This window comes from Triticum urartu, chromosome 5A (genome assembly GCF_056163025.1).
Source record: "Triticum urartu cultivar PI428250 chromosome 5A, HENAU_Tu73, whole genome shotgun sequence".
Lineage (NCBI taxonomy): Eukaryota > Viridiplantae > Streptophyta > Magnoliopsida > Poales > Poaceae > Triticum > Triticum urartu.
In genome coordinates, this window is record NC_141877.1 from 489485163 (window position 1) to 489493789 (window position 8627).

The 8627-nt window shown below is 42.0% G+C and overlaps 1 long non-coding RNA gene across 6 annotated transcripts; it reads right to left on the reverse strand.

Moving 5' to 3' along the window:
- Positions 1-238: 238 nt before the first annotated feature.
- On the reverse strand, positions 239-5234 carry LOC125509877 (uncharacterized). 6 transcript variants are annotated; one of them, XR_015602455.1, is made up of 7 exons: positions 5181-5234; positions 4991-5051; positions 4654-4782; positions 4487-4560; positions 1646-3285; positions 1479-1536; positions 1004-1393 (listed from the first exon to the last, which is right to left on the reverse strand). It is a non-coding gene; the product is annotated as an uncharacterized LOC125509877 (long non-coding RNA). The 6 variants fall into 6 exon arrangements; XR_015602452.1 differs by having other exon boundaries at positions 1646-1731; positions 1904-4560; XR_015602454.1 differs by lacking the exons at positions 1004-1393; positions 1479-1536 and adding an exon at positions 243-998 and having other exon boundaries at positions 1646-1731; positions 1904-4560.
- Between the last annotated feature and the right edge of the window lie 3393 nt (positions 5235-8627).

Sequence of the window (8627 nt, forward strand, 5' to 3'; positions counted from 1 at the left end):
TATCCATATTTGTGTCAAAATCTCCTACCATATTTTATTTTTTATTTGTGTAATAAATTCGAATACGGATAATTTCCATTTCCATTTTGGTTCGCATGCGGATGTTTCGGATACGAATAGGCATTTTCTCGAATACGAATATCGAATATTTCGGATTATCCGCTACCACTTTCCACCCCTACCAGGGTTATCGCGGCTGATCTTATAGCGCAGTGCACCACATACCGGACAAGCGTTCAAATCCTCGTACTCACCGCGGTAGAGGATGCAATCATTAGGGCATGCATGTATCTTCTGCACCTCTAACCCTAGAGGGCAGACAGCCTTCTTTGCTTCGTATGTACTCTCGGGCAATTCGTTGTCCTTTGGAAGCATATCCTTTATTATTACCAGCAACTTTCCAAATCCCTTGTCAGATACACCATTCTCTGCCTTCCATTGCAGCAATTACAGTATGGTGCCCAGCTTTTTCTTGTCACCTACGCAATTCGGGTACAACAATTTTTCTGATCCTCTAACATGCGCTGCAACTTCTTCTTCTCCAAATCACTTGCGCAATTTCTCTTTGCATCGGCAATGGCCCGACCTAGATCATCAACGGGCTCATCTGATGCCTCTTCTTCAGCTTCTCTCCGCATTGCCGGCTCAGCTTCTTCCCGCATTACCGGCTCAGCTTCTTCCCCCATTGTTGTATCATCGTATTCAGGGAACCCATGGTCAGGATAGCTGTCGTCGTCCTCTTCTTCATTGTCTTCCATCATAACCCCTCTTTCTCCGTGCTTGGTCCAAACATTATAGTGGGGCATGAAACCGGACTTAAACAGGTGGACGTGAATGGTTTTTGACGTAGAGTAATTCTGACCATTCTTACAGCCAGCACATGGACAAGGCATAAAACCATCAGCCCGCTTGTTTGCCTCAGCCGCAAGCAGAAAAGTATGCACGCCCTCAACGAACTGGGGAGAGCATCGGTCATCGTACATCCATTGCCGGCTCATCTTCATTACACAACACCGAATAGACCAAATTAATACAAGTTCATACATAAAGTTCATACAACACTTAAATGCAACAAACAAATAACTCTCTAGCTAAAGCATTTAAATGCAACAACAAATGCGATCAAGATCGCAACTAAGGTAACAATGGATCCAACAGCATAATGATACCAAGCCTCACTATCGATGGCATATTTTCTAATCTTTTTAATCTTCAAGCGCATTTTCTCCATCTTGATCTTGTGATCATCGACGACATCGGCAACATGCAACTCCAATTCCATCTTCTCCCCCTCAATTATTTTTAATTTTTCTTTCAAGTACTCGTTTTCTCTTTTAACTAAATTTAACCTCTCGACAATAGGGTCGGTTGGAATTTCCGGTTCACATACCTCCTAGAAAAAATTTCTATGTCAACTTGATGGGCATAATTTGTCATAAACACGAAATGCAACTAGTTTTAAAAGAGAATATATATACCACATCCGAATCATAACAAGGACGAGGGCCGACGGGGACGGATATCAAAACCATGGCACTATATGTATAACAAACAACGTACGGGTAAGATAATTATACGAGTAACTATATATCCAAATCACACAAACATCAATTTTTATATAAAATTTCATGAACAAGAGGCTCACCACAAGGTGGTGCCACAGCGACGGGACGGTGCGGGCGATCGACGGTGAATACGACGGAGATTTAGAAGGCACTAAGTAAACCACACCTACATATGCAAACTAAGTGTCATTTTTGACCTCAAATTGCATATAAATCAAATAGTAGCACATATATATATATATATATATCCTCCCAAATTAATAAACTCACAAATTAATCACTATATAAAGCATTGCAAGAGCTAATCTAGCAATGAGAGAAAGGACAAAGTTGCTAACCTTTGTGATCATTTGAATGGATGGAGGCCTTCAAATCTTGACAAATTTTGGGCAAAAATGTGTGATGAGTTCAAAAGGAAGAGCGGAAGAACAGAGAGAGGAGAGGGGAAAGGGAAGAACAGAGCGAGCTCGGGTGGACAAAGGGTTTATATAGGACGACCTTAGTACCGGTTCGTGCCCAGAACCGGTACTAAAGGGGCTGGAGGGGCCCCAGTCTGACAACATCCTGCCACCACTCTCATTAGTACCGGTTCGTGGCACGAACCGGTACTAATGAAAGCGGCCCGGCTAGCCGTTGGAACCGGCACTAATGTATACATTAGTGCCGGCTCAAATACAAACCGGCACTAATGTGCTTCACGTTTGACCCTTTTTCTACTAGTGAGAGCACCTTTATAATCACTGAGTTACGCTGCGACGTTTGGTAGCACACAAAGTGTTCCTCCGGTAAACAGGAGTTGCATAATCTCATAGTCATAGGAACATGTATAAGTCATGAAGAAAGCAATAGCAACATACTAAACGATCAAATGTTAAGCTAACGTAATGGGTCAAGTCAATCACATCATTCTCCTAATGATGTCTCAAATGACAACTCATGTCTATGGCTAGGAAACATAACCATTTTTATTCAACGAGCTAGTCAAGTAAAGGCATAATAATGACACTCTGTTTGTCTATGTATTCACAAATGCACTAAGTTTTCGGTTAATACAATTCTAGCATGAATAATAAACATTTATATTATATAAGGAAATATAAATAACAACTTTATTATTGCCTCTAGGGCATATTTCCTTCAGAGGCAAGAACAATTAACATTTTTTCCATCGCAGATGGACAGATATATGAATGACAAACATGCTAAAATCATCTTCTCAAAGCATGCAAGCCAGTAATATAGGTAGCAAACCATCAGATGCTGGACACGGAATGTTATTTACTTAGCAGAAAAATGGTTCTGTTGTACAAAAAACAGTGTCACAAAAAATCTCCCAAAAAAGCTACTTTAGCTTACTTTCACATGGCCTATTTACATTTCTAATAACTAAGACAATGTGGCAATGAGTAAGAAAATAGGAGAATAAAGTTATAACCAGATTGAACAACAAACCTCTACAGCTTGCATATACACCAACGGAAGGTAGTAAAAAAATGAGGGCATTCAGCAAGCACAATCCCAAATTAGAACTGCACCAGGTGCATGACCAATAACAGTTATAATGGGCCAGTGGCGAGAAATTGCCAACACAACAGATCAGTCGATATCAACATAGGAAATCAAGAGAAAATATTAAGCAAAGGCAATGTCGAAACAAATAAGCATGCTCCAAGCAAAGTTGAGTGACGCTGGCCTTGGAAGTGAAGAAAAAATGATTTTCCTAGAGAAGATATCTCGATTCAGTCAAGATTTATAAAAAGAATTATATAACATCTGTAGCTAACATGCATTGTTACAACAGTACACATCTACAATGACCAAAAGGGTTTATTTCTGTATATGGAAATAATCAGTAAGGTGAGATTAGTGAACCAACAGAATGCAACTCACTCATAATTATTTTAAAAAAGAATAACAAAATGTGATCCTCCTTTGGTTAGTGTGTACACACTACACAGAGCTATGAACAAGGGCTTGAAAATTATTAAGTAAAACAAGCACTCGTCGTAACTGTTCTTTCCAAATCCCCTCCCAAGCACATGTTCTCCATAGTTCATTGAATGTAGATAGAATTCATTATTAGTTTCTACTATCACTTATAACACATATAATATGGCAGACATTGAACAATTTTACCATCAACTTTTTTATTGTGTTCATTTGTGTTTGATACAATCAAATTTGATCTTCTACATTGAAGATTAAAGATGCCAAAGGCTGATACCATGCTAGTCTTAAAGAAAAGACGATTCAGTCATAAGCGCAACATAGGTTACATGGGCATCTCGAGAAATGATTTGAGGAAAATTCTGTTTCTGGAGAGATGTTATTTTCCTTTTAGTTGCGTTCTTATAATATCTTATTGGAGTATAGGGCTATCCATGCACTTGCTCAGGGCTGCCGAGTGGTCCATGGATAGTTTTATAGAAGCTTTCAAAAGTATGAATGTTTAAGAAAAGCCGACAATTGAAAATGGAGATCCAGCTCACAAGGTTTTATACTTATAAATTGATTTACATGTTGATTCTTCAAATTGTTGAGAGCATCATACTCTAAAATAGAGAGAACATATAGGCACGCCCAAGGATTTTCAAATCATGTTTGGTACAAATGTCTTAGGATGCTTATCCCCCAGTTACCATTATAGTCGGTAAATATAATTGTAGTGGTCAAGTTTTCAATTGTTCTCTTTGCAAGTCCAAACTTCCAGCAACGCATAACAGCAAAAAGAGCTTGTGAGAGTTAAAAATAGACTGGAATTAAAGGTAGAATCTTATGTTAGATTTACCGACAAGTAATCTCACACACGTGCCTACTATTTTGTTAGCCAAGCAAAACATATTCCAATAAACCAAGAACAACAGAGAAGCCCTTGGCTAGATCAACTAACCATCGCGTAAAGAAAATGTAAAGGAAGATACCTGAAGAACATGGCTTGAACTGAACAATGAGCAAATCTTGAGTAGGAGAACAAAGAAGCTGCAACCTTCTAGATCTGACAACAAGCAGAATGAAAGTAGAGGAACTTGTTAGAGCATAAGCATGTCAGCAGACAGTTTACAGACAAGGAAAAGATTAGTTCATTTACCCAAGATTAAAGCCCAAAACGGATGAGAAAAGCAGCCAAGATTAATGGAACATATAAAATATAGGCACCAAGCCACCAAGCCACCAAGCCAGACATGAGTAGCCACCTGATATCAGCCTCCAAAGCGACCTGATATGAGCCTCCAATAAAATTGGAAGAAAAGCAGTGGTGTAAACATATAAATATAAGAGAAACTTATTATGGCATGGGAACTATTTGTAGAATCTTTATCATGTGAATCAAACAACTATGGAATACAACTATTTGATATGTACTTCAACTGTGCTTGATGTATACTCTGTAAAGCAATGTAAATGCTCTTAATAATGAGAAATACCTAGAAACATTACGAGAATAAGCCCCATGTGTAAGAAAATCTTGAATCTGTAAATTCATGCCTAAGACAATGGACTGAACATTAGCTCTCTACATTCACCAAGATAAAGATAACAACATTCTATGAAAAGAAATTGCATAACGGCATCACACTTTTCTTGGGGTGTCAATTATAGAACCTGAACACTCACCTAAGCTCAACTGCTGCTCAACCCCCTCTGCTCCAACCCTAGAACATTCGTTCCAGCCAAACAAAAACAACATTGGTAGTGCTGCAAAAATGTATAATCCAGCGCCAGATAGTGATGCCTCAGTCAATCAAATTCCTAGGAATTTTCTCCAGAAATAGACCGAGTTAATCATTATAAATCACTATTGCCGAGCATCCACACTTGAACTAAAAACATCAATTCGTAGCTAATCCCCGAATACAAATAGTAATCCAACGAAACCAAAACACCGCATTCACCAAATATGGAGATCTGAAGATCGGAAGGGAGGCGGATGGCTAAACACACACAACACACATCAAGCAGGGCAGGAGGATCAGGGAGAGCAGGGGCTCGGAGGAAGTTACCTTGTCTGGACGAGATTAGTGGCGGCAACGGTGGAGCTGACTCGCGGCGGCGACTGAGGTGACTCGAGGCGGCGGCCAGGGTGACTCCACGCCGCGGCTAGCAAATCCAGGCGGCAGCGGTGGCGAGGCCATGCGGGCGCCCTCGATCCAATCCGTTGCCCTGGTCTTCAATCGAGCGAATAGGGTTAGGAGTGGGCTTCTGCTGGGCTCACGGCGCATCAAGGGCGGCGACGTTGGAGAGGAGACGAGGTGGAGGGGGCGCGGGCTCGAGGGTAATGACGTGGGAGAGGAGGGAGCAGGGAGGAGACGAGGCGCAGGGGGCGCGGGCTTGACGAAGGGTTGGCGTAACCTTGCACGTTTCGGAGGATGGGCGCGGATGGGATTGGTGAATCCCAACGGCGACGAGACGCGCACGCAGCCAGTGCCACCGATGAACGGGACCAGGAGCAGCGCCGGCCCACCCGTCATCGCTATAGAACAGACGTGGGTGCATATGCTGGGTACATACGCATCGGCCTATCCTTGGGCAACTGCTCCCCGTAACACATGGCGCGGGCAGCACGAGGAGCGGGCCCCAGGCGCGTTTGACCCGGGATGAGACGCGAGGCAGTAGGCAATGTGCACGTGAAAAAGTCACAATCATTAGACCGACGTGTAGGATCAAAAAACAGGCAGATCTACTTGCAGCCGCACAATCCAGAGGGGCGAGCGAACCAGAGACTCGGCAGTGTCCACGATGTGCGCACGCGGCACGGCAGGAAAGGCGCTCGCGCACCCAAAAAACTTTGACCCAGCCAATCCGCTTTTGCCCGAGCCCACAGGTCATCCCGCGTCTACGCTTCACCGCACGGTCAGAATGACAACACACATTTTCTAGCCAGATCCAACGACCAGCAGCGAAAAAAAGACCGTGTTGACCCTGGTTGAACGGCCAACGAAGGCTGAAATCGGGGAGCTTTTTGGGAGCGAGTTGGCCAGTCTCTGTATTGTTTAAAATTGCATTGCAGTTTTAGGAAAATTTGTAGTTTTGGTGTTTGCGTGGAAGTAGTGCACGTGGAAGCACACATCATATGGTATCATGATCGTTGCCGGTACAATGGAATGTGCAGCTATTGTGTGACGTGAAAGTGTTCTATCCTACACACCAACTCGGACTCTTTTTGCAGCATGTACGTTTTCAACCTCTATACATGTGATTTTGCTCGACCCTGCGCGTACTACATGTGATTGCAAATAGTGTACTAGACCATAAGTGCCAGGTATGCAGATGTATCAAGTACAAACTGTCTTTCCTGATTTTTAATTAATATGCATGTATTCTTTAGCAGACAAACATTGTGAACATGTGCTTTAGAATTATTTTTCTTGACATGCTATGTTCTTCGAAAATCAACTAATCATGTATATCTGAAGATGCAACTCTATTTCCCTTTCTGCTTTCCACTGTTGATGGTTAAACATTTAGATGTTTAATTGTGAGATATAATGATGCAAGGATTTTACATACTTGGCTTTTGAAACTCCAAGTCTATTTATTTTTGATTAGCTTCAACAGGTGCGCTATTCTGAACTTTGAAGCCCTCTTACTAGCTTCTGTGATCAGAGAATTTAGTTTAGATACTTTGTTAAGCATGTTTCCTATTCTCTAGGATTTTATGAAATATGTCTTAGTTTGAGTTAATTAGAATGGGAAAATATATATGTTCTTTTCAGAGGGGTGAGATCTTTACATGTTCAGCCTTCAAAATGTTAGCTGCACCCACTGGTCCAGAGAGTATTAGTATCTCTGCTCAATGACTTTTGATTATGCTCCTATTGGAAACTAAAGATAGTTCTGGCATGTCTGATCAGCATCTGATGTTCCAATATGGTTACTGAAAGCAGTTGATGGAGGATCCAGTGAGAGACCTAGAGTTGTTCTGAAGGAGGCAGATGTGGAAAAGAGTGGTAAAATTGGACTGCTTTTGTTCCCTTCAAAAACAAGCTTGGATTGTCTGTCTTTAATTTATCTAATTTTGTAATATATATGTTTTTTAAGAGTTTAATTCTGTGTATCGTGTACGACATTGGATAATAACTGATAGTTTGTAATGCTGCCATGAGACTACTGGACGAAGAAAATTTATACAACTGTACTATTTGTTTCAAGTCAGTGCACAAGCTCAGCATTTCTTTGTTTTCTTTGAGATTCAAGGTAGGGACACAATAGTGTTTGTGCCACAGTCATTCCAACTGAAAGTACAAGGTCTGTTTTGATGGGTAGACGTTTGATCATGAATGAAATTAATGGTACGCCGAAGGGGATAGTACAATTGATGGAAACGGTCATTCGTCCTGATGTAGTATATAAATAAATAAATAAATAAATAAATAAATAAATAAATAAATAAATAAATAAATATAATCATTTTGGACATGTCTCTGTGCATCAAATTTCATCTACAAAATCCCACAGCAACGCGCGGGGTGTCATCCAGTATAACTAGGGAAGTAGTAAAAACGTAGCTCACATGCAAATATAAGAAAAAAGTCCATTTTACTACCCTGAATAAAGTGGATGGTTCATTTTACCCCCTGATCTATTTTTCAACTTGTTTTACCCCCCGAACAAACCCAAACCTGACAAAACACCCCCCCCCCCCCCGGCTGGTTTTTCTCCACCCGCTACTGATGTGGCACTAGTCAACGGCGGTTTCGACCTGGGTGGGGCCCCCTTGTCAGGTTTCTCTCTCTCTCTCTCCCTCTCTCTCTCTCTCTAGTTAATAGATTATTTAACTCAGTCTAAAAATTGTGGGGCCCCACTGTCATAGACTAGACTAGTGGTGGGTGGGTTAGTACTAAAGGGGGATTAGGCTCCCAAGTTAAGTTGGGGCCAGGCGCCACTGGTAGAGAGCCAGCCGGCCTCTCTGGCTGTGCACGCCTGCACAGAGAGGGCACTGGCGGGCTCGACCAGAGCTAGAGGCGGCGTGGGGGTGCGGTAGCCAGCGGTTGGGCGTGACCGGGCGCAGCGACAACGGTGAGTAGAGCTGGGACGCAGCAGCAGTGGCAGGCGAGCAACAGC